Here is a 27,708-nt window from a genome sequence, read left to right as displayed (position 1 = left end):
CCACTAGTTAGTGTGTGTGTTCAAAATCTTCCCATGCTGCATTCTAAAGAGCTCACCTTTACTTCCTCAGACATACAAAACAGTCAGATCAGAGTCTCCTCACTGTATTTCAGTCATAACTGAGAAACAGTCACTTCTTTAAGCCTCATAAGAATGGAGAAACTACTATTTTGATTTAATACAGAAGCCAATCTCTTAGACTGACTATATCCAGACTTTATAAAAATTATGGGAGGCCTTTTCAGTTGGCAGTGAGGGGATAACTTGGATCTATGAGTTTTGAAAGAAAAGCTCTCATAGGATGTCACTATAAAGACTGTTCTAAAATAGTCACCACATTTAAACAGGTTCAGGACTTTCTGACTGACCTGATCCGCTGCTATCCCTGACTGGTGGAGCTCAGTGAGCCTGCTGCAGATACCCCAGGAATATCCTTAAATAAGTGTGGAAGGGATCCAAATCAACAAACTTTTAGAATTCCTACATCTACTGAACTAACTGTATGAAAAGAATAGCAGGTGGCTAAAGTTTCTATGTGTACTTGCAGTGAAGAATGACTTTTTTTCAGGAATCTTCATGTATTTCTTTATTTTAAACTTTTTATTTTTTTTGTGAAAGTGATATACAACATGCCATAAAGATTTAAAAATCCTTCTGGATTTTTTTACTTCAAACATCTGTTAATTCTGCTGCAACCAAGCAAAGCTAATTTGTCACTATTTCAGAACACAAAGCATTGAATTCCACTTTCCTCTTTATTCTCTTCTCATGAATGCTGCATCAATACTTTATTCTGAGGTGAAAGTGTTCAAAAAAGTAATTAAAATTGTGTACAGATAAACACTCTCATATTAATAGTTCTCTTTTAGTTATTTTTTTGTCTATTCTAGCATTCTCAATTTAGTTTAGGAAAGAGAAAGGTTGATATAGAGAGAACAGAATTAATTTATTAGCATCTAGTTATGAAGTCTTTAAGAAAATTTTTCACCACAAATTAATTTAGCTGTGTAATTAAAAAAAATACTTTAAGATCAACATTAAACAGCACAAAAAGCAGTTTCATATTCATCATAAAATGAAATATAACCAGTCCAACAAGGACTTGAAAACACCCAGGAACCTAGGTGGAACAGTCTCTCCAAGACTTGAAACATCATTAAGTGCCTGAAGATCAACAATTCACATCTCTCTGGAGCCCAGACTCTATTTGATGACCTAGATGGAATTATACAAAAAAACATGTGATTTTATGATAAAGTACCAAACTACAAACTGAAGAACAAAGCATGGTCTTTTAGGTTGTGATTTTTAGTTCCCCAGAACTAACAGATTCTTCTGATTATCATTACTACTTATACTACTGCAGACAATGACAGCTGTACTTCTCCTGTTGAGTAAGAAGTGCCCCAAATTATTCTGTCCTGGCAATAGCATGTAACAGTCTTTGCTTCTGAAAGCCTCTTGGGCCTTGACCTTGCAAACATTTGCGTTTTTGTTTAACTTTAAGCACCCAGTAATTCTGCTGAGCTCAGTGACTGAACAAACGAGGATTGACAGCTGGAGGCTCCTGCAGTGCTGATGGGAGGCACAGCTCTGCGTGTGTTCCCCTTTGTTTGGAAGTGAGGAATCCTCCTTGCCCAATCACAGCAGATGCTGTAAGGAGAAAGGATCCCTCCCCTGGGGAACTGAAGCAGATAGGGATGAGAAGAAATGAAGAACAAAATACATTCAGAGAAATTTCTTCTGGGGCAACACTGAAGAATTCATATGCTTTATTTTACAATCTCCCCTCTTGTTTCCTCTAATTTATTACGAAGGTCATAAACTTCAGCTTGCTATGTGACAGTTCATGTACCTGTGGTGATAAGGACCATGCAATAAACATGTTTTCAGTATTATATCTGATAAAAATCTGGATTTTTTTTTTCCGCTTGTTGTATTTTCATTGTTTTTATACTGGTTCCTCTGTTCCTCAGTCCTTAGATAATCAGAGAGTACTGTAAAAATTCATACACCATGAACAAAATAAAATATACAGCTGAGTCTGGACTTCTCTTACTAATTTTTAAATTGCAACAGCAAACCAATCAGACAGTTTGGCAAACAGTTCCAGTGGATATTAGATAGCAGAACTCCACCAGACAAGCATCACCACAGGTAGTGACCCTTTAGCAGAGGTGACAAGGGCAGCACTTGAAGAATTTCCATTGGTGTGCTGCATGCCTGGAGGTTGGAAGTAACACTGCTTCTTCCATATTTGGCTTTATGTGGGAACTACAGCTGCAGACAGCAGTGGGAGACTCTTCTAGAGGTGACCAGCACCTTCTTCTGACACAAAGGCATCATCAGTGGCATCCTGGCTCCCACTGGCAACCAGGAAACCCTCCTTCAGGAGAAAACTACCTGATCTTTTGCATCTCCCTTCTATGAAAGGTGACATCTCCAAACTACAACTGTGCTGTCTCTGGTACCATTAACCTTAAAGCTTTTTTTCCCCTTAATTCATGGCAAAGCAGAGAGTAGAACATGTATCTTGAAATATGTCCTGTTACTCACTGCATATATATTTATTTTAGAAAATGCATTAATATCTAACATTTAATATCACAAAGGTGGTACATCCACAAGTGGATACTTTATGCAAGAGCTAAAACTCACTAAACTCACTATTTCTAAAGAAATATGGATCCTAGACAGGAATTTGTGATATGACTACCTCTGTTTGACAAAATAGCCTTTTCACTCAGTGCTGCACAGTAAGAAAGACAGACTTCCAAACAAGCAATTCTTAACACCCTGTGTAGGCCAAATTCTGCCATGCAGACTACGAAACACCAAATATCCCAACCAGAAGTATTCAAAATGGTCTACAGCCATTCAAACACTGACAATTGTCAAGGCCACAAGTGGAACAAGGCTGATGTTCAAATGCAGTCCCTGTGCCTTTTCTCAGTAGATACATACTGAGAATGGAGGGGGTGGAGAGGAAAGGGAAGAAAGTTATTTTAGCCATTCCTGGTACAGTAAATCTTGGGATCTGAATAACAAGCAACAAATATATTTATTCAGCGTGGGACTTGGCTAACTTTGGAACTGTTTAATTTATCTATCTTATATTGAGATGAATCACTCTCAGGAAGTGTTTCTGAAGGGAATGAAGCCCAGCTAGCCCCCAGTGAGATAACTAATAGATGTCTTTGCTAAGATAGAAAAATTTATCTTTTATCTCTACTTTCTCCTATAATAGTACTTTAAATGTAACATCAGCTCCTCAAAGCCAATAAAAACTCTTCTGCCTTAACCAGGTACCCTGGAAGCCACCACTCTATACATCTATAAAAAACGCAGAGTTGGGAGACTCTTAAATCCGTCAGAGAATTGCCTGTTCAGATAAAGCAAAACCAGATTAGTCATGCTGCTTTAATGCAAATAATTGCAGTCCTTGCTTACATTTTTCATGGCAATGCCCATCTTTTGTGAGATAATGCCTTTAAACACTACCCAGCACAAGCTTTACTGAGTCTTAGCCGACTCCCTCAACCCCAGCAGTGTTAATCCATGATTAACTCCTAGATCTGTTCACAGGTCTGTTCTTTAAACCTCAGAAAATGTAATTCCTCTTGACTGCTCCTTAATAACTTGTTCTCCTGCTCCCCTTCCTTCACAGTTTAAGGCACTGCTCATTCCTTGCTGGCTCCTGGTTAATCAGTACCCAACACGAAAGTCGGAACATCATCTCTGTACTGCTGTTAGTCAGAAAAAGAGCCAATGTTTATGAGACATCCATATTATAATCCACCAGAAGTAAGATATGAAATAAGAATGTCTAGTGCTGCACCTTAGTCAGGATGATGGTCAGACTATAAAATTTTAGGACAAAAAAATATATTTTTATGGTACATTTGAAGTATTTCTACCACTATTACCTTTTATTACACAACCAAAGCTTCTGCACCACCGTAGCAACAACTAGTAACAGTAACTATCTAGAGAATTCAGTGGTAAAGACCAATTTCTGAAATGCAGGGATTTGAGAATAGTCTGTTTATTAATATGTACTTATATAAAGTGTTCTAAACTTTTAGTATACATCACAGAGCTGGGAAAAACAAAGGAACAGAAGATAAGTTTGAATAGAAACTAGATCTGATTGATGATTCAGGTTCTTTGGGAAGTTGACATGTTTGAAAACATTTAGAAATGTCATAATCACATTGTAATGTAAAAAAAAATGTATTTATTTTGGTATTTCACTCTCAAAATAGTAAACTATATCACAAAAAAGTCAGTTTTGTTTTAAATGGCCTCTCATAAATTTAAGATATTAGATATATTTTAGGAAAAACAAGCCTATGTATTTCAGAGAAATAAAAAACTGCCTGAAAATAGATCAGATTTCACAAGTAGGTATGTAGGAACTGAATAATCTCATACTGGTAGGGAGAGGCATAGCAAACACAGGTATTTTTCAACATTTGTTACCGAATTCTCTGCAAAAAATATTTGAAATATTAATTGGTTCCCTCATAATACAGAAATGTCATCTACTTTTTCCTTTTAAATTTACCCTAATGTAAAGTTATTTAAGCATGAAGCTAACATTTGAATAGAAGAAAGATATTTCACATAGACAGTTGAGGGAAAAAAAAAAAGGTCCTTGGTTCTTACCATAATGAGCGTCAGGGAAAAAATATTACCATAGAAAAGCCAGGGAGACATAAAGATCAGGGAAATGATAGAAAGAGAGAGAGAAGTAGGAGGAGGTAGAAGAAATAAGTCCCAAGAGAAAGAAACTTTACACAAATCAATATGGAAAGTTCCAGCCCAGGTCTCATTACACAGAATGGTTGACTGAGAAACTGAATTTAAGCTTGCAAAGGTGAATAGGGATAAAAAAAGAGAACTGCTCTGTGGTCAGGAGCCCTCACTTTTCAACTTTTTCCACCATCTTCAGCAGAGATTTTGCTGTAGCAAATTCAGTGTGTACCCAGAATAAACCAGGTGAGAGTAACAAAAGAAATTCAGGTGTAATTTTAATTTTAAGTGCTGCTACCTCATTGAAACAAAATGCATAGACAGAGGAATATTACACCTCTATTTCTTCTGTCTTCTTCATATTATTGTATCTGTAATCTATCTGTATGAAATACAATAGAGCTGGATCCAGTTTAACAATGAGAAGGCAAGGACAGAAGAATGTATTAAAAAAAGCATATGTCACACATTGGAAAAAGAGTCAAAACAGAGAGAAATAATAGCTATGATTAATATGGGAGAAAATTAAAATCATGTGTGAGTTCAATGAAAACAAAAATTATCAAAAGATAAGTAGGATCATGTGTTGAATAAAGGTACTATACAATCTTATTTGTCTTAAAAATAGATCTCCTTTTCCATCACTTGTTAGTCTTGGCATAACTGCAGAATTTTGTTCCCATTGCATATTTAGACCTGACAACTTGTACGTTACTTTTTCTTCCTGGAAAGTTCAAGCTAATTATTGATGCAGTGACCCTCTTTACCTGAGCATGGATTGCTCTGGGAATCAAGACTTGGCAGAACAATCTGCACATCATTCCAACAACCTCTGTCATTATTTTTCCTAACCCAGGCAGCCAAAAGGCAAATGTGACCTTGAAGTGTAGACAAATGTTAACTCCTTGGAATTATGACTAAAATCCTTTATCACAGTAAATTCCTCTATGATTCACTGGTAGTTTAACAAAACAATTCCTCCAGATGTTCCCTTGTTGTAGATATCTTTACATGTTTCCTTTATTTTACAGGTCCAAACCAATACTTCAAGATAAATTTGGTAATATTTTTTGATATAATTCATATTGTTGCAGATTATGCATATATTTATGAATTATGTTATTAAAATACAGCACTATTTCATATTAAATTAATTTTTCCTATTGGAGTCAAAGGAAAAACTATTGAACTCAAAGAGAAATGTTTTGGACATCTTTTCATATTAGAGAAATATACTGTGCATTTTGTGGAAAGAGAGACCATAGGTTTACTTAACATCTTTCCATATCCCCTTAAAATCCTTGGCAGTAAGGAAGACACAAGAGCCATCATTAGGCTTTTGTGGCTGTTATGGTGCCATGGAATAAAAGTACATACTATGGCAATAGACATTTACTGTGTGTTCACTTAAGTTCCAGACACTTTGATAATGAAAATAACGTATATAAACCTATATAGTAAAGAGTCATAAGGCTTTCTGAATCACAACAATGTTTTGCAGTCATGTAAGTGCTCATGAATAAAATGAGACGGAATACAGGATGCTGGAGGTTAACATTAGGAGTGTTATTCCATCAGTATTATGTTCATTTTCTTTCTCTGCTCTATACAAGTGGGATCATAATCATTTTCAGAGCATTAGAAGTCAAACTAAGACTTCCCTTGTCCCTGAAAAATGTATGGAATGTATGTTAAGAGAGAGAATATATTTATTTTCAAAATATTACAATAAATCACATCACAAAGGTCAGAGCTGTGATTGCATGAACAGACATCATTATGTCAAATCTTGATTTTTGGAGTTACTGATGCAAGCTCAGACTAGCATTTTACAGAAAGAGATCCTAGAAAGTATTGTATGTATTTGTTTTTTTAATCAGCTAAAGGCAGCTTTCACTGCTTTAATTATCAAAGAACTTCTTTACATCTCCATAGAATACTCATCTTAACTACAATTGGGCTTCCACAAATGCTCTTAGCCCATTTCTTTAACATTCCCGGCATTCCTACATCTCCTATCCTTTCTTATATCATTTTCAAATTATAACTTGAGTATTTCTATATTACTATTCCTTTTGGGCTTTCCACAAAGTTTCAGAAAGCTAGATCTCTCTTTTTTTCATATCCCCCCACAATTTTCTGCCTCTTGCATGACTAATTTTTTTCATCTTGATGGCCACTTAGAGCACTGCTTTGTTTGTCTTTGTATGGGTAACAAGTTTCTTGGGAAGGAAAATGGAGAAGGAGAGAAAAAAATAAATTTTATTTTAAAGAAAATTAGTAACAAGGACAAGTATGATCTAAATGCACAAGCCCCATGAGGAGAGAGAAGACCAAGACACAACTTTCAGAAGACAGCAAGCTGAGCACCACTGAAGATATGTTCAGAAGAAGCCCATTCCTTCCACAGCCATGCCTTTTCGAGTGCCCCCATTGTTTAGGGCATTAATAAGGAGAATACATAAATCTGGAAAAGTGCTAGGACTTGGTGCTGATTTTGTCTGTGTGACTGATATACTACTGCTTGTCCTTTTGTCTTTCCAGGATGTATATCAAGACATCACTGAAATTGTGTTATGATTTCATAATGCAGCTGAAATGAAGTTTCCTCAATTTTGTAACTCTGACAACACCACATAATAGTGCAGCTACTGCTGAATGGAGTCTAAAAACATCGCATATAAGTTTCTTACACCTCTGGAAAGTCTTAGACAATGTTCTGGATTAGTTCTGGCAGGTACAAGTGATTGAAATGGATCACAGTTTGTTAATTGGAAGTAAAATTAAGGACTTTTTTTTTCCCAATAACATACCAATAGCTCATACCACTTAATAAACAAACAAACAAACAAACAAACAAACAAACCCAAACTATTTCAGCTTTGCCAGCCCAGACAAGTCTCTAATGGCAGATTCAAGGCAAGAGAGAGCACTGCCAAATAAGGATAAAAGACCAGACTAAGGAATAGCAGCTTTCCTCTCTCGCTGTTCTCTTTATTGTTGTGGTTCCTCCCAGAAGTGTCCCTTACCTTCACTTTTTGCATTTTTAGGGATGGTAAAGTCAACATCACTGCTTTCCCTTTTCACATACCACATTCAGAAAATGAAGGTGGATGCAAAGAAGTTTATCTTCTCTACATTCAGTAACCCAAATTAGAAGGTCTGTCAACTCTGTCAAGTGACTTTATGCATCAATTTCTGTTCTAGGTGAAAACCTACCCATTTTATAGAGGCTTTGTAGAATAGCAACCATAACTTCAAAACATCATATAATAATTAGAATGTATGTGATCAAAAGATAATAACTAAATATTATATCCCTATAATTTTGCACAGTTACCTCCTCTTACAATGTATATTCACTCATTCATCTGTTGCATATGTTTCTGAAAGTTGTGGTATCCACTTCCCTACTAATGTGGTAAAGATTGATAAAGTACTTAGAACCTGCCAAGGTATTTTTAATAGGCATTTTTACCATCTTTGCAGTTAGATTCAACTTAAGAAACACAGAAGAACAAAGCCAGTACCACTTTGACAAAGGAGCAATTTTTTCATCTATAATACACTTTTACTGTTTAATACTATTTCTCTCATTTATTCAATTTCTTAAGTTTAGTGCCATAAGCCAGATGGTAGGAATTTTTATACCGTAGGTTGCAAAGCGGCAACAAAGATCAGCCAATGAACTTGCATGATGCAAAGCAAAGGACTTATGAAAATTATAACCTTTGTCTTTCTCCTCACTGTGCCCAAGGTCTGCCACCGACCTCTACCAGCAACTCAGCATATGCAGGTCTGAAGTATCCAGTCCTTCCTGCCCAAGGCAGATTTACAGATGGAGTTTAATTTAACTCTGTCTTCCTTTGCATTTCTTGCACGTCCCTTCGTTATCAAATGATCACTTAACTACCTCAGTCTCTGCTCTGCCGAATGGTTGTGCTCCAGCAGGCTGGCCTAGCGATCTCTGGCGACTCTACAAGCCGAGCCTGCAAGAAGCGATGGACCGGAGCGGCAGAGGCGGTGTTCGCCGGGGATCGCCGGCCCGGGGGACACGGCGGCCCGGGGGACACGGCGGCCGAGGCCCGGGCAGCGCCGCTCCCCCTCAGCACCGCGAGGTGTCAGGGCAGCGCCGCGGGCCCAGCCCCGGCTGCAGCGAGAGCGGCTTCACCGCCAGGAACAGCCCAAGCGCTTAAACACGCACCTTCAGCAGAGAACCTCTCCCTTCTTCCTCTTTCACTAACAGGTTGATGTCATGAATGTCATGACTGTCCTTTTTTTCTTTTTTTTTTTCCCCAATTAATTAGTAAGATTTAATACAAAATTTTTAAGGGGATGTGGGATAAACAAGATAGCTACAGGACTAGCAGAACAAAGTTTGGTTATAAACTGACATTTTGTGTATTCTTTTTAAAGAAAGTTCCTCATCTCTCATCTCCAAAATTAAAAGGCAGAAGGTTAGAAGGTTCTGGTTCCCAGAAAAAAAATCCTACTTCCTACACTTCTTCAATTTCTTACAGAAGTGTCCATCTCTGCTCCTACTAGGCTGAAATTATTTAAAACATTACATAATACTTTACACCTGCATGCTTTCCTCCAATAGGACATTTTCTCATGGCTTTAAAGTACCCATATGCATTGTTACAATTTGATAACCTTGGTGGTTCATAATCTTCGCTCAGAAACACTCCTGCAATATAAGCCCAGGGTGATGAAATAACCTTGTAATGGGAACAGATTAATTGCCTAAAGCCATCTGGGGTCAGCTCCCAAGCTTTTCCCTCAGGAAGGACTTGCTGGAAGTCCTCAATGAACAGAATTTATTCATTTGTAGCATTGCCCAAAATGGGATTTCCTGCTGCAAATTTTTCCTATTGTAGAAGTTCATTATTTAAAAGCTGTTGATTTCTTTCAGCTGACCTATAGTGGTCTGTCACCAATGCATACTCAGCAACCTCCTTTTTGTGCAAAATATATTTATTTTAATTTTTTTAAATTTANGGGGGACACGGCGGCCCGGGGGGACACGGCGGCCCGGGGGACACGGCGGCCGAGGCCCGGGCAGCGCCGCTCCCCCTCAGCACCGCGAGGTGTCAGGGCAGCGCCGCGGGCCCAGCCCCGGCTGCAGCGAGAGCGGCTTCACCGCCAGGAACAGCCCAAGCGCTTAAACACGCACCTTCAGCAGAGAACCTCTCCCTTCTTCCTCTTTCACTAACAGGTTGATGTCATGAATGTCATGACTGTCCTTTTTTTCTTTTTTTTTTTCCCCAATTAATTAGTAAGATTTAATACAAAATTTTTAAGGGGATGTGGGATAAACAAGATAGCTACAGGACTAGCAGAACAAAGTTTGGTTATAAACTGACATTTTGTGTATTCTTTTTAAAGAAAGTTCCTCATCTCTCATCTCCAAAATTAAAAGGCAGAAGGTTAGAAGGTTCTGGTTCCCAGAAAAAAAATCCTACTTCCTACACTTCTTCAATTTCTTACAGAAGTGTCCATCTCTGCTCCTACTAGGCTGAAATTATTTAAAACATTACATAATACTTTACACCTGCATGCTTTCCTCCAATAGGACATTTTCTCATGGCTTTAAAGTACCCATATGCATTGTTACAATTTGATAACCTTGGTGGTTCATAATCTTCGCTCAGAAACACTCCTGCAATATAAGCCCAGGGTGATGAAATAACCTTGTAATGGGAACAGATTAATTGCCTAAAGCCATCTGGGGTCAGCTCCCAAGCTTTTCCCTCAGGAAGGACTTGCTGGAAGTCCTCAATGAACAGAATTTATTCATTTGTAGCATTGCCCAAAATGGGATTTCCTGCTGCAAATTTTTCCTATTGTAGAAGTTCATTATTTAAAAGCTGTTGATTTCTTTCAGCTGACCTATAGTGGTCTGTCACCAATGCATACTCAGCAACCTCCTTTTTGTGCAAAATATATTTATTTTAATTTTTTTAAATTTAGAGATCATATAGATAATTAAATCCTTGCTAAATTACTTCCAGAGAAGAATCAAATTTAGGTATGGTACAAAGGACAGACACAGCTACTTCTGAAGGTAGAATAATTTAGCTTTATATATATGAACCCAAGTAATTTTGCAACTTGAACTTCAGCAGTTATCCTTTAAGAAATATCTTCTGGTGCACTAAGCTCTTTTCTGGTGAGGCAAGCTGCTCAGGAAAGGACCTAGTGGGATATAAGTGGAAGAATATTCCAATACAAGTATAGAAGTATTTCACAAAACAGGCAGATAGGTCTTTCAGCTTTCCTGTATCGAAGACAATAATTACAGGCCAGAAACCTCAAGAAATAATTTTCTGCAGAAGGCCATGCACTTTAGGTTTTAGCTAAGCCATTCAGCTTCTTTGTTCAAGCAGAATAAGAACAGCACACAGGATCCAAGGTGCAGATTGATTAAGCAATCAGTTGCAAATCTGACTCATGAGCAATCAATAGTAGCACAAGAGTTTTCAGGCTTTCTGCAAATTGTTTTGCAGGACAGTCATTTTACCATTGTGGGTCAGAAATGACAGATTGCAAGTGACTAATTTACAGTGTGACATCCCTTCCCAGAGCACAAGGAAGCTGTTCACAAAAGGGGAAATGCATGACTAATTATTTCCCCCATCTGCATTTCACTGAATATAAAGGATAATTTGCCCAGCCTTGTTTTGTTACTGGCTAATTGTGACCTGAATGATGTAATCTGAGTGAGTAAATGCCCCAACAGCAATACAGAGCTTGGGGGAGGCTGCAGATTTTCTATATGTGGCCTTTGCAAAGTGAGGCCATAAAAACTTTGAGTTACTGTGTAATTATGGAGCTAGTAAATATTCACTCTTTTTGTTTAACACCCCAGTTTCCACTTGTCCTTTCATTCAGATCTTTCCAAAACAGACACTTATACTGAGCACTTTCTCTGCTTCTCAGGAGAAACATAAGAAAAACTAAATTATTTTCAAAAAATGAGTCCCCTTTTATCAATAGCCCATGCTTTCCAGCCAAGAGAAGAATATATGTAGGCAACCACATAGTTTTTGCCATCCTTTGGGAAAAGCAATCCAAACATGATGAGATCACGATACTTCAAAAGTTTCAGCTTGTTGACACAAAAGAAACATGAATCTGTTCATTTAGCAGCAAATGGGAATGATTGTTTTCTCTGCAAAGACCACACTGCACTTTGGTGGTCAAGTGGACTGTTTGCTCTTCTTTCTACTTTGTTTCTCATCGAGGGAATTGAGACACTGGATACCACTGTCTGCCAGTCCATTACTGCTTAATTAGAAACTCAGAGCTGAAAAGAGTGAGCATAGGTGACATTGTGTCTTAGCAGGAAAGCTGCAGGAGGCAACAGGGATGGATAGACACAAATAAGGATGGCAAGCATGACTAGGTTGGAAAGGAGCAGAAAAGCAGGAAACTAGATGAATCAGAAAAAAACCTGCCTATGCAAAACTGTCTTTAAGTCACTACAAGACACATTTTTTCTGTGGATCTTTGTACTCTGAACATTCTTGTCCTTCCACTGCTGTAAAATATCTGGACCGCTGAAAACGTAATGAAATATTTTCTCCTCTAGAGGGAAGAGCTACCTACTAATGCCAACAGTATGTTTAATCAAGTGAGTAGATTAGTTAGTGACTTCTAGTTATGCAAGTGACACCATTCCAGGCTGCCAGAATAACTTCAGGTAAGCAGTTCTCTAACAGAAAATACAATTCTGTCAAAATCAAAATACTTTAAAATTCAATCACTTTTGTCTACACTTTTTTCTGAAGGAAAGAAAAAGCACACAAATGTCAAAACATCTGATTATTCCACTTAAAAATCAATTTTTATTCCAATATACAAGTTTTTTTGCCTTGAATTTAAAGTACAGACATTTCAGTCTTACGGAATTTAAATGCAGGTACATCTGCAACAAATTTATTAGACTTCTATTTCAGGAATAATAATTTTTACTTTGTTTGAAACAGAAATAAAAATGAGCTTCAACTCTGTGATGGAAAAAAAAGGAAATATGTTCTTTCCCTAGTTTTGTGATGTATGCTATTTCATGTGTGGAGTTTTTTGGTTTTTTTCCAAAGGATCCTCACTTAATTCAATATATGCTAGAAAATGCATAATGGTCTTTCTTCTCATTTTATATTTGTATTTATATGTATTTGTATTTGTATATTTTTCAGTGGCTGCTCTATAGAAGTGGTGACAAAGGTGGAAAATACTTTCTCCCTCTTTCAGGGGGGCCCATTAGGGATCAGGCTAAATCACAGCTCTCACCCCTGTGAGGGCAGGGAAGAGAGGTGGCAGTGATTCAGCCTTCTCCACCCTCGGTTCTATATCAGCAGCTGGGCTAGATCTTCCAAAAACTGCTTTTAGAAAACCTAGCTACAGCATTCCTAGCAGTTCACAAAGAAAGTTTCTGTGCTCCTCCTTGAGGCACATGCCTGCCTACCAGCCATTCCAAAGGCTCTGCCAAAATGCCCCCCAACCCTTTGATCCTCATTCCCCCCTAAAAAAGCCCTTTAGGTAAAGAGGTCACATGCTGCAATCTATAGGCTCTCCCTAGCCTGCACAGTATATGTTGGTTCACATGATGGTAGCTCTCCTGGTTCCACCTTCTAAATCCTATTAAAAGACAGCTAAAATATGTGATTATTATTCAGGATATTACTTTTCAATCCAAACTATTCCAGCAGCTGTCACAGGGACAGTTTTCTCAGTCTCCGAATGGACTGACAGAAAAGAAAAGCAATGGTCTAAGAAACTGCTAATAGGAAGAAGATGGGCAAACATCTTTATCAAGATATAGAAAAAACTTGAGAGCTCTGTTATGGGAAATGTATGTTTTCCCTTAGCAGGAACAGCCAGGGAGGCAGAAGACAGCAATTTCCTTCATTTGTGTGAGTTCATCTGTTGCTGAACTTTGCTTTCCAGCAATGACTTCTTTCCCTTAGGACCATAAGTGTGAGTCTAAGCCACACTTCCCTTCTTTCTGAATAATAGTTAGGGCCAGGCATTTCCAATGGATTTCTCTGTTGAAGCCTATGCTCTTTCAGCTCTTTTTAGCACCTTGAAGCTCATGTTCACTCTGCTCTGTACTGTGAAAGCTCGCAAAACAGATAGCTCAAGGTAAAAGCAAAAACTTTTCCAGACACTTGAACTTGATAGAAGTTTATTTGCCCATAGCAATCCCTTCCTCCTCAGATGCATTTATGAAAGTGTTTGTGAGAAGACAGCAAAGTAAACACATTATTGCTGCTGTTACTGCATGTATTTTCTCTGCAAATACACTTTGCCTTCCCTAAGGATACCAGAAGGGGCCTTCCTTTTGCTTCCTTTCAGTGTAAGCTGAAACTCACTTTACTGAAGAATTATGAAGCAATGCCAAAATAAAAAAAAAGAAATCACAGGCAAATGTGTGCTGTGGTGGAGGAGCTTGTAGACACTTTACATGCAGCAGGAAAAATGACAAGGTTAGTGCTTCATTCAGCTAAGTAGATTACCAAATGTTCTGAATTTACAATTTAAATGAATCAATCATTTTGGCTATTACTCTAGATTTACTAGTGGAGTTAAGAAAAAAAATCTGTCCATTGTTTTTAAGGCAGCTGTTAGATATATGAAAATTAAAACAGGCTTCCTAATGCAAAAAAAAAAGTACCCTAAAAACCAAACATCAAAAAACCCTGACACCCACACATATATCCTACCACTGCTAGCAAAAGTACATTAGAAAACTCAAGATCATTACAGAGGCAAAAAAATGCCATAGACTACTTTACAATGCAACTAATTTGTTGAATTATTTGATAAATCATCTTTCTCTGCAAAAGAGCAGGTTTAGACAAAGGTTTTCAAAAACTGAAAAAGGCAGTAGGCACCTAAATCTCATCATCTTCAGTGAAGATGGTGTTCCTAGCTTCCATTTATTTTATTTGGAATCATCATTGCACTTAGATTTTCTTTTCACTCTAAACTCTTAGTTCTTCAGTTTCCCTTGACAAATCTGATATGAGCAAAATTAGAGTGACGAAACAATCAGATCCCTGTCCTGGTCTGGTTAAGTCGAGTGGCTTTTCAGTTGTTTTGTTAGAAGTTCTTGCCTGCATGAAAAATTTTATTCTTTCTCTTTAAGAAGGATGGACAAACTGTGCCATGGTTAACAAACAAACTGCAGACATTTATGAGAATGTACAGTCTCATCTGGGAAACATTATGCAGTGATTAAATTCAAAGTAATTTCAACCTAGGACTTACTATTTTTTCTTGTTTGTTTGATTTGGCTACCAAGATTGATCACCGTGGAGAAGTGAATCACAACAGTGGCAAATCCTAGGACAGACCACTTAATTAGGCCTATTGCTTTCATTAAGAGTTAGGTTTACCTTACAAAAGAAGACACTGAACTTTTTTTTAATATAGCTTTTTATAGATTTTATATATATATATTTTTTAATATAGCTAAACATTAGCAAATTGAAAAATACAGTACATCTGTAGAGTACATCAATGTGAATTGATCTATACTGAAAACATTCATCAGTAAGTGTCCTTAAACCTGTAGGATGGTAGCATATTAATGACCTGGTTGAATGTGAATAATGAGGAAGACTCTTCCAATCCATGCTTCCCACTGCTCATTCTTCTCCAGCATCACCCATATCATTCGTCCCTCTTCTTTTATCTCCTTCTACTCCAATTTTCACTTATCTTCACACTCCTCATCACTCCACCCCTCTTCTACTTGCTATGCTCAGACTTGGGAGAAGAATTTACTCTTTGTCTTTTTACAACTCTCCTTCATTTCCCTTTGAATCCTCCTGACTCCATATAGCTTTAACAAGAGTTCCTAGTTTATAGTGGTTTACAGTGGGTGGGCACTGAGCTCCACTAGTTTGAGGACAGCTCTGTGATCACAAGTTCCCTAAAAACGCTGCTTGTAGGTGGCCCTGAGCACCTCCGGAGGGCACTGTAAGGACACCTAAAGGAGGCTCTGTCTTTCTCGTCTAAGGAACCAGCAAACAACGCTGAGCACCTCCGTCCTGCCAGAACCTAGACCACCACGCAGGTAACTGTAACCCTTTACAAAGGGAAAAGTATGGGGGTGCTGGGGATTTTTGCTCCCTCCTATTAGTCACTATATTCTATAACTTTTTGTTTTGCTGATTAGACTAAGACACAGAAGCTTTGGGCTCATTAATCTCCTGCTCAGCCTGACAAGAATTTCAGATGAGTGCCCTAGCTCCAGATCTACTTTGTGAAGAGGGATCTCTTTGTGAAGATCTCTTTTGCTGAAGAGGGAATTCTATCCGATGATGAGTTCTAAGGCAGACCAGGAAAAAGTCTGCTACAAGTAGTGTTGCAGACCTTACTCCTTGCACTATAAATGGACATTATTAGACCGTAATAGGTCCCAGTTTTGTACAATCCTGGGAATATGAACCTAAATATGAGAGCATTACTTATCAAATGTCTGCTCAGACTATTGGGGGAGAGAGTGGAGCAGGAGAATCCCTTCCTTTTTCTGAGTAAGAGTTTGCCCTTTATGATATTATGCAAAAAGATAACATTTCCCTGCATCCTTCCTCAGAGCAAGGTACTCTGAATTATGGTGTGGGTACCTAGTTCAAAGCATCCAGTCCACCCTGTGTTCCATGTACAAAACAAGACAGGGACAGTGAACAGATATGCTTGCTGCTGGCTGGGAATCAGGTGGAACCTATGTGTCAAAATCTCAGTATAAGCAAGACTTCAGGAAGCTCGTTCTTGTCCCTTTATACGTTGACTGTTCTATAATCAGGACTCAGAAAGCAAAACCATGGCTGCTATTCTTATTACACTGATAATATTTTCCCTTCCTTCTTCTTCTATTTAATAACAGATATTACTTCCTAAGCACAGACTTGCTCAGCCTTTATTGTCACATCTTCCTGGCTAATACAATAGAGCTGATAGCTGATAAAAAGAAAAATCTGGACATGGTCAAAATCAGAAAAATGGCCACTGTATTAAATCAAAGTTTTGGTTGATAAACTTCTCTCAACACACTTTTTAAAGCTTGATACTTATGCTGAATATCATTAACAGTATAACCATGTTTACCACTCTAGGTAAATTAATTTGCCTTCCTTAGTTCTAATTTTAGCAAACACAGCCATGCCATATTGGTTTACCAAAAATAAAAATAACTAGAATGATCAGATGCTTTCTGATGGAACAAGAAATCCATTTTAAATCCACCCAGCAACTTAATCCTGACTGAAATGAAGGTATCTGAAGATCCACATCTGAAAGAGACGCCACTGAGACAATCCACAAGTTAGTGTAATCCTCTAATATCTGATTTGGAAGCAAGTGATCAGAAGGTAATTTTCCATGTGATAATATCAGTGGTTTGTACATCATGACATAACCCCTCCTTTAACTGCACATTAGAAAAACACATTACATCAGTACATTTAAATCATCCTGATTTTTTTTTTTCTTCTTTTACATTGTGTTAATCCATGTTTCCTGACTTATTGGCAGAACAAAATGAAAACCTATAGACAGCTGGATGTCATATTTCAGTCTGTAAAATTATTACTTTACAAACCACATTTGATTCATTCCAAAGCTTCAAGAAGAGTTTAACCTCAGCAGGCACAACCCATCACATATTTACATATGTAAGAAAATATATTTAAAGTCTGACATATCATCTGATGTCAAACCAAGTAAAATTTATAAAACTATAAAACTCTGGTAGTAGTTTCTCTCTTTTGTTTTTACTGTCTATATAAACATGCTGATACAGATGTCTTTATGCTGCCTCAACCAATTTCAGATGGAATAAATAAATTTTGTTCTGCCCATAGATTTTTTTCTTTTAGAAGAGCAATCAGTAGGTATTACCACTAGTAATTATACTGTAAAATGGTATAAAGTTTCAGGCACCGAGGAGTGCATTGTGCTGAGGCACTTCGGAATCACAGCAGAGAAGTGGTCTCACCTCCAAGTAATTTTACAGCACACATGAATCATCTCAAGGCTACAGATATCTGAAATCTGTTTTACTGCTAGCTATTTTTGCTACTTCTAAATCTATTATCTTACTAGCCTGCTTCATTGGCAGTGAAAGCAGTGGTTTGGAAATTACACCATATTCTCTGTACAAGTAACCCTGTAGTTTCTTGCCTATTTATAAAAAGTCATGATTTCCTAAGTAGCTTTTTAAGATTTTGCAACATACATTTTGCTTTCAAACATCTTCCAACATTTTACACCTTTTGAAATGTCTCTCTTAGAACAGTCTAGGATCACTAGCACTGCACAGCTGACAGGAAAATCACTGGGTTTTACTAAAATGACTAATGAATAAGTCCTCCTACCTTTAAAGTGAATGGAAAGTCTGACTTTGTCTTCCGTGGGCGTTAAATATAACTCAAAAAACTCTCTTCAAATTCATACAGCCAAAGCTAAAAGGTAGGAAAAAAGAATATATAGCATTTAAGTTATTTTTATTTAACTGTCCATTTGTTAACACCACATTAGAGGGCAAGATCAGCTATAACTTGTGCCAAACTGGATATATTTTTACCCTGATAAGTCAGGTGATAAATCTCTTCACCTGATTGACTCCAGTAACAATTATTTAGCTCCTGCATATTTTATGTATTTCTGTATTTTGAAAATGTAGCCATTTGCATGTGGCTCATGATGTATCTAAAAACCTCGTAACTATTGCTGTTATTTCAAATACAGTAGTTAAACATCACAGTAACTCTATGAGAAACACCATTTCTATGTCAATTTGTAAAAAAAATTTTTTTTTTTTTTTTTTTTAAACCAGGCAGGGGTAACTGCCTTATTTTTGTAGTTTGTTGTTTTCAAGAAAATGTGATAACAGAACAATGCATTTTTCGTACAGCTAATACTATCACTTCTATCACGCCAAATGAAAACTGATATTTAAGACAGAATTGGAAAAAAAAAAAATAGAGAAAGAATAAAGGTAAACTCATCCAAAAGTGAGCCTCTCTGTCTCTTTTGCCTAACCCATAAGATGCCATAAGTACACATATACCTAAGGAAGGAGAAGAGTGATTTCTGTGCGTTTTCACACAATCCCAAGCACTGACATCATTGCAATGTCTCACCTTGATCTAGTTGGATCAGGTTGCATGCAAAACACATTAGCCAATACTTAATTTGAAATAATGTTGGTATTGGCAACAGCTAGAGTCCCCTTTAACAGAGTGGTCCACCAACAACTTGAGAACTCATGCAAAAATGAGAAGGCTAGGGAAGGACTCCAAGTTATGGATCTCGGGTAAGGATGTCTTCCTAAGGCATGCAGGCCCCAGGGAGTTTTAGACTGAGAATATTTATCTGTCCAGTTTAACTTTTATGCGACTTGCTAGCACTTGTTTTTAGGAGCCCATTCTTCTAAATTTCTTGTGCAGGGGCTCAATAGAGAAATCTGATTTTTAAATGAGGACAAGATGCTATGTTAAGAGTTCCCAGCCTTTTATCTGAGTCTTCACCTACACCAAGTTAAAAAATAAGGCAAAACAGTTAGAGGTAAGAAGTTTTTATATGCTAGTGAATGCCATCTATTTAAAACCTCATTCCACCTGCACTGTGCCACAGCTGTTACCACTAAAACCAATAAGCAGAACTCCCACAAGCCAATAATAAACATCAGTGACATACACATCATGCAAATCACCAGTTATTAGTAATATAGAGAAAAGCAAAAAAGGTTAGCAAACACTGATTTTCCCTTGTCCCTATTACTACTATTACTTAATCTAATTTTCACTTTTTTGTATAGATGATTTATGGTAACCTTATTTTTCACAAAAGCAAAAAAGTGATGTCACTACAGAACAAGTTGTGATGTTGACCTGTTTTTGCTATTACACCTGAGAAAATCTTTTGCTGAGTTGATACAGATCTAGGAGTACTAGAAGACCTTCAGTCTTACATTGAATATAACCAAACTTTTTATAATATTCAGATCAGTTTTCAATTCTACCACTTTTGAATCATTTATAGAGATTTAGATATGTCAAGATTCAGAAAACCAATACAGAGGACACGTGGCAAGTTTTTCCTTCTTGTCTATGTCCAGACCCATGAAAAAATGAAATAATAATCTAAGGACAAGTATTCAGAAAGATTAAAAACAATATCTGCTATCACGAGATTAACTGATTTGATGTTTTTCTTTTGCTCCTCCATATATCCTAGGTCTAATAGCTGCTGTGATAGTTTAGGCATGGATTTAAAAGGAAAAATTCCTGCATTTGGTTTATTTTTTACTACCTTTCTTCTCATATCTATAAAAAAGTGCCAGTTATGACACTGGTTTTATTCAAACTAGAAGTAAGACTACAATTGAAGAGAAATTAACCTAAATAACAACTGATTAAAAAAAAAGATATTCCTCTTACCTATAAAAAGTGTTCCTTTTATCTTCTCCTGTGTCAGAGTAAATACTGAATAAGGAAGTTTGCCATGGCATCCGCCACAGATGGCAAAGGGTGGCTACATCAGGTACAGAGTCCTTTTTCTTCTCACAGGCAGACACATGACACTGTGCCACAAACTGACGTGGAAACCAGCCAAAGATGTTGAAACCTTCTCTACACCTGGAGATTGCTGCCCTGCGTATTTACAAAAGGAATAAATCAAAATGTGGGATAAGAAACTAAAAAGAAATGTGGTTTATTTAGAGAGAATTTGTCTGCATGCATTCCATGTGAAGCAGGGGGAGAGAGCATGCACAGGTGCACATGGCAGGGTATGGGTGCATGCACTCAAGGTAGAGAAAGGCTCTAATCCACATCCATTTTCTTTCTCAGAGTACAGAGAAATGTGTGGAGGGAGTCCTGTCACAAAAGATTGTGACTGAGTCTGGTGCATGCACACCAGAAAAAGCAGAAAGGTTTGAGTTGCTCTGCTATTGCCTTCTAAATCAAGTTAGTATTGACAGTTAACTTAAGCTGACATAAGACCATATGACCAACATAAGCTGACAAAGGCCATTGCCAAAACAAATATCTTGCCCTTTTCCATTCTCTTTCCCCAAATCCTCATGCCAAATTCTTGTTCCTGCCACAAGGGAAGACCAAAGAGACTAAAATGTAATCTGACAAAAACAAAATAGTATTAATTTCCACCTGGACCATTTTCTTGACAAGCAAATCCAGTCGCATAGGTAATTGCTACTGCAGACACAGGGAACACAGCAGGACACATGGGCAGAGACTGGGGATAGAATAGCACCTAATGCTTTAATCAGTTTAAAATATTCCTCAAAGCACCAATAATTCTCTTTCAACAGAGAAACAATAGTCCTGTGTGCTATTGTGTGCCCTGCCCTGCTCTTTCATTCAGTCAGATTTTGCTAATCGCACCCCTGAGAAAATGGCATGTCAGGAGGACTTCTGCCAAGAGCATGAAAAAATATCAAGTACCTTTATTCTATTAGCATTTTATGCAGTGATTAGTGTCTAATTACAAATCATTATGGTCATGGTGCATTTAGTAAGTATATCCCAACAGCACAATTTCTCCTGGCTCAGTATCAGTTGAGTAAGTAGTCACCTGGAGGAACTGAACCTGGAAATTCAAGTTAAACTTTGTCTTTCTGTTACTAGAGCTGAAAATCAGATCTCAGATCCAAAACTTTCCTAGACCTCACAGCACTAAAACAGGTACACATGGATCATAACATCCTCTTTCAACCACAAAAGCCTGTGCCATGTTCACTCTTTTAACCCATGCTCTGGGAATCACACTTGTATCACTGATACTTGTGATGGGATGACACCTGCTGATATTAATTTGAAAGCACAAATCAATAAGAAACAAATAAATAGGTAATATTTATTTTATTTGTAAGCACAAACACTAATTCACCTGAAAAAGCCTTGCTATGACCATAGGTCAGGCTGGAGTTTTAAGGGGGAATTTTCACTATTCTGTTATCCTAAAACAACCAAAAGGGGTTTCAATGGAACCTCCCTATCCTATATTATTTCTTGCAGGTGAGCTCTTCCACTAAGCTTGACCTGAACCAGCACCGTGATATTTTTCTGTGTTGCAACAAACTCCATAGAGCCTCTCTAAAGTCTCAGGAAAGCCTCTTTCCATCCTGTCAGCAGCCTAATGGTCTGCAGATATACATCATGACCTTCTCCAAAGTCTCACAAATTCTGATGTGTTCCATCTTCCTCACTGTGTTTTCATACATCCCCTTCTTGCTGTTATGCTTCCTTTTTGTCTGCAAAACCTCTCAAGGAGCACATGCTCCCTCAAAAATCTGTCTGTTCCAGATGAAGGAAACATCAGTCACCTTCTCCAAGGCCCAGCACCTCTATGAAGGAGAAGAACACATAATTTTTAATAAGATGGTTATTGCCCATTATACCCTGCAAACTAAAACTGTTTATGCTAACATTACAGTTAACTTTCATCCAGCATTATCGCATCATGAAAAAAGTAATGACCCCATCAGGGATGAAAAAAGCTTTCACCAGAACTTTAAAATTAATCAAAAATCTGTTTACTTTTCTTAATAATATACACAGACATACATTTCTTTTATCATGACAAATATTTACCAATAGAAAACTTCCAAAAGAAACTATCCCTTTTTAAATAAAAATAAAAAAATAATCTGAGAAATGTTTGTATATCATTGCATGCAACCCAAACACTGATCTGCAAGACTAAATACAAGATAAGTACATTAAATACCAGATAAAAATGACATTGTTTTTCTCCTACAATGTTTTCAGTTAACTTTGTGGGTCCTCATATGGCAACGTACCAAGCTGTTATAAACTGTGAGGGCAAGGGCAAGAGCAGCAATCGTAGGATGAGGACAGGGCTGACATAAACACTGTGATCCACACAAGAGAGGGGAAGAGCTATAGCTCTATATTATGTTTCCAGGAACAGCAGGACCTCTACAAATTCATTTGTATCAGTATTTAAGGCCATTCTCAAATGTCACTCATGTTTGACATTTCATGCCACAGACATTCCTTACCCTTTTACAGAAATCTTATTCTGTGTGCTCAGACAGAAGCTTCCATTTTTGGATGCTGCAAGATGCTGAGCTAATGGATTGTGGAAAATCTTTTGTATCTATGCTTATAGAAATTTTTACATGACTGAGGCTTTAAATGGTAGCCAGTCAGTCATTATCTCTCAAAAATTGTTTAGAACTAGCTGTGTAAGGGATACAGGAAATTACTTTGTTAAACAGGACCTCTATTTAGTCTATGAAGAAAGAAAGTTTATGGCAATAAAGAGATCCCAATGATAAATTAAAATTAATAAAAACCTTACAATTTCTATGTAGGATAGTCTTTTTTTAACCAAAGCAAACAAACCAACAACAATGAAACCTCTCTCTTAACACAAAAAAAAAAAGAAAAAAAAAAAGAAAAAAAAAGATAGAAAAACCTGGAAAAATACTCCAGCCTCAATTTAAACAAAATTTAATTTTTCATAGCGAAATATTACTCAGTCATACATTTCACTTTAGTTATGTAGTAGGTGGATTCCCTTATATATTAAAATACTGATAAAAATGATTGATCCTTATTTCATATCATTTATATCATTCATTTTCTTAAGAAAAGTTAATGTCTGAGATAATGGAAGACAGAAACTCCTGAATCTACAATCACTGGTCACTCCAAAGTAAAGATCAATCCCATTAAGTGTTGTGAATAATGATTCACAAAAGATTAATTTGACATATAAGCTCACTTTGGGGAAAATCAAGTAGTAAAATTGCTATCTATACTTTAAGCCATTCTTTTTCCCATCTAGAATATTAATATCAGTAGATATGACTCTTTAGAAATATATAATCCACTTTATAACACTCTGCTCTGTACATGTAGTCTTGCATGTTTCCCAAAGAATCGCTGTCCAAAGGTTACAGCAGTAACATTACAAAAATCAAGGAAGGGGCATAAGATAAGGGTATATAAATTATAATAAGAACAGGTTGCTTTTATATCCTTTCCAATTTAATTACACTCACTTGTCATAAAAATGGATTAGATACTGCTGTTTTCTCTTCCCATTACCATCTTTGTCATAAGAATGAGAAATCCAAACTTCAATGCTTGTCAGAACTGTGTAGTTCTTTAACCTTTCCACAGCTATGTCATTTCACTGGCTAGCTTTTCCACTTTTTTCATGTTTAAACCAAAGTAGCTCGAGGTAATGAACTGGAATGGATAACCAATCCCATAACAGCACATTGAAAAGGCCAAAGCAGTTCATCATTGTGTAATCAATATAATAAATTAGACAACACAAATCTTATTCCCATGAAAAAAGCTAACAAAACATGCTAACAATTATTTATAGTGATAAAGATAGCTTATATGGAGAAAAAAGGCCCATCTTCTTACAATTTTAGGATTTTATAAACTGTTTTTTATATTCTGGCATTGAGCTGAAATTTACCATTGAGAACACTGTAATATTTTAGACATATGCATACTTTCCATATATTGTTTAAACAATGTCATCAATTTATTTATTTTATTTCAACGTTTGTATATGAATTGAAAATTATATCTTATCTTTCAGGAGAATGGACTATGGTATAGTCATAAAAAATAAAATTCAGTAAATTTTGACATAATTTTCAATCTGCTATGACCAATATTTCTGGCAAAGTTTATGCCCTGATGCAAGAAGCCTTGAGACATGCACAGGAAAACATCCATCATCTGCCATGGGCACCTACAGACCCCCTGGGAACCCAGGTGTGCACTGCCAGGACATCTGGGGAGAGCCTGCTCCCATTTCCCTCAGGAACCCCCAGGAGAACTGTGCTCAGGAACAGGCAAGATGAGACTTCCTGAACCCCACTCTCAGATCTACCAACTGAGCAATCCCACCCAAAATCAGCAGGATTTTCACAATACAGAGCAAGCACCCATGAAATATCAAACACGGTTCCAGCCTTGCAATGAATGTTAATTTTCACAATGAAATGTATCACAGTACTCTTGCACTGCAAAATCCTATTTTCACCCTAAATACTGAATGATGAGACATCCACTATTTCTTGGTACTTATTTTTTGTTTAGTTGTGTTTTTATTGGGGATTTGAACACAGCTAATCCAATGTCTGCAATGTAGACAAATTTATTAATTATATCCTCTATACTACCTTGCATTTAAATGTGAGCACTTTTTACATTTATTTTTAATGTACCAATTTAAGATGAAGTAGCAGTACAATTTTACAAAAAGACAACTGAGCAGACAAAGATTGAGACATAACAGTTTCTTTTCTGTGAGGATCAGAAGCATCATTGCTAGAGATGAACTCTGAAGATAATAGCTGCCAATTACTTGAGGATAAATCTAAGTGTATAGAGTGCCTGGATTATTTCTTTTTCCTACCTTCATTAAGAATTTTACTGAAGTAGCTGTAGTCTTTACATTCATATTCACCTGCTGTGTCCTACTGCACTGCAGACAAGTGTTTCTCTCTATACAGTAGATTACTAAGAGAGAAAAACATCTATAATGTATATGGGAGTAGGTGGTATTAACTTGAATAGTCAATCATTTTTACTGTGCAAGTACCAAATTAGATGAGGAATATGCCTGCAGAAGGAAGAAAAAAAATGTCAATAGGTTGCTAACTGCTACTTATTTTGGTCAAGATAATACCCTAATTTCAGATTCCAAGCATAGGGATTAACATGATAAATATGCAAACTTGCACAGCTGAGGTTAAGATGCAGTGCACAGTAAATATTTTACCAGCAGCTAAGTGATAGGCCCACGTACTGCAAGTGACAGCTTTACTGGAAGCAGGAAGGGAGCTAACAAAGAATTTGAACCTGGCAGTAAAAGACAATATATATTCTATTTTAACAAAGATTCAATAAGTCTGTTTTAATATAAATGTTGCCTTAGCCAAACAGATTTCTAAACTGTGAGTTTGTTTTTCTAGGCTGCTAGGTGAATGGAGATAAACAAGCTCCTTGGACAGCCTTTAAAAACAATATTTTTGGTAGACTGCACTGCTGAGAGTTGGGAATGAATATTGAAAAAATAAGTACTTTATTTTCCCTGGGTCATGTTCTTCTGTGGATATTTGCATTATGAAATATATAACAAAAAAACATTAGTCACCAGACATCAGAGCCTGGTCCAGCACCCACTAAAGTCAGAGCAAAAACTTCCACTGACTTCAGTGGAAATTGGATCAAGCCCACAACAATTTTGTCCAAACTGTACATTTTGTGCCAAAAGTTGATAGTGGAACAAAGCTTCTGACAGTGAAACTATTGTCATGACATGACCTGCCACATTGCCTTTTCCCATGGCCAACACCTGAGAGGAGCCCTGAGCTGTGCAGGACTGCAGAAGGAGAACATCTACACCAGACAAAGGGAAGGAGCCAGATGAGACAGAAAGGAGGAAGAGGAGCCAAAGGAAAGTGGTTACAGAGAAGGAATTGGTCTGACTTGTAAATTGGAAATGGGGAAGCTGGGACAGACTCTGAGGAGAGCTGGACAGGAGCTGACTGCAAGCAGTGCTGCAGAGGGAAGTTTCCATGGGGAAAGCTGGAATAGCTGGAAAAAGGCAGGCAAGAAGCTACTGAGACAGGCATCAAAAGAAATAACAAAGAGAAAGCTCAGCAAGAAACAACAGCTGCTGTGGCCACAATCATCTCCAAAACACAGACAGGAGTTTGTTTGGTGAAGGCTGGGCTGCAGCAGGTCAGCAGTGCCCAGTGACAATTGTAGACAGTGATGGACACAAGATTCACTGGGAGAGGAGGGTGGTAAGGAAAGGATGGGCTACAGACACTCATACACAAGTGTACTTTTCTCCAAAGATGCTTTAGTCAAGGCTTTTGAAAAACTGAGAATTAAATCACGATTAGAAAACATGGAAAAAGAGTTGAAGCTGTTAAGGCAAAATGAATAAAAATAAAAAACACATAAAATGAGGAGAAACAACTTTGATAGTTTATAGACTTTATTGCTTCTATTCTCTCCAAACTTATAAAACTCAGTAGGTGCATTTCATTCCTTGATTTGAATTAAAGTAAAACAGACAAAATCTGGAGTCATTGTACACAGTTAATAGAATATAAAGAGATAAACTGAGGGTGGTTTTAATGGTTTACATTCTATATTGTTTTCCTGAATCTTTGAATAAATATTTCTCAGCACAATAAATTTTATATTAGGCTATATTTAAGAGGAGGATGAAATTACAGAGCTGCTGCAACGTATCATTCTTCCTAGACAACAAAAACCATGGCTGAATGTTTTTCTGATGAATTTCAGATGCTTATGTTCATCTGGCCTGTGTAGCATTTGTAATATTTTAAATTTGGTAGAGAATTTCAGTTCTCAGTTACTCTGTCCTATGACAGCAAAAATCCAAATAATACATTTGAAATGCAAAACTACCAGAGAAAATATTTAATTTATTTTATTCACATCAGTAATATTGTATCAGTGCCTAAGAAACTTAAAAATATTCCTGTCTTGAGAAAAGCTACTCTTACAAATAACTAAAAAGTCTTAACTGATTGGAGAAATAAATTGTTGAAAATGGAAAAAAATAAAGTAGTATCCTCAATTTTCAGCTAGGAAGCAACACACAAGAAGCCTCTGTGGCAAAGCAGAGGTTTAAAACCAGTCTGGTGACTTGTCCAGAAGTTAAAACAACTGTTTTTCTCAAATTGCCAAAGGGAACAGCACTATACCCATGAATAAGAGTTGTAGACTGTGGTCCTTTAACGTGGACAAAACCAGTATCTTTCTCAGTAATGAACATTTCAGGTCATAAGCTGCTTTGTCCACTTAAGTAAAAACAAGCAAGCAAGCAAACAAACAAACATCAAAAGTGCATTCTTAAATGATATTGTAAATGGTA

At 37.0% G+C, this 27,708-nt stretch overlaps 1 long non-coding RNA gene across 1 annotated transcript; it reads right to left on the bottom strand.

Annotated features, from left to right (window-relative positions):
• Nucleotides 1–623: 623 nt before the first annotated feature.
• Nucleotides 624–19,393, bottom strand: LOC109022536. The gene is made up of 3 exons (XR_004496522.1): nucleotides 18,912–19,393; nucleotides 18,144–18,230; nucleotides 624–1,215 (listed from the first exon to the last, which is right to left on the bottom strand). It is a non-coding gene; the product is annotated as an uncharacterized LOC109022536 (long non-coding RNA).
• Between the last annotated feature and the right edge of the window lie 8,315 nt (nucleotides 19,394–27,708).

This window comes from Parus major, chromosome 3 (genome assembly GCF_001522545.3).
Source record: "Parus major isolate Abel chromosome 3, Parus_major1.1, whole genome shotgun sequence".
In the NCBI taxonomy this organism is placed as follows: Eukaryota; Metazoa; Chordata; class Aves; order Passeriformes; family Paridae; genus Parus; species Parus major.
Note: the sequence above shows the minus strand (reverse complement) of the source record. Positions and strands in the feature narration are given on the sequence as shown.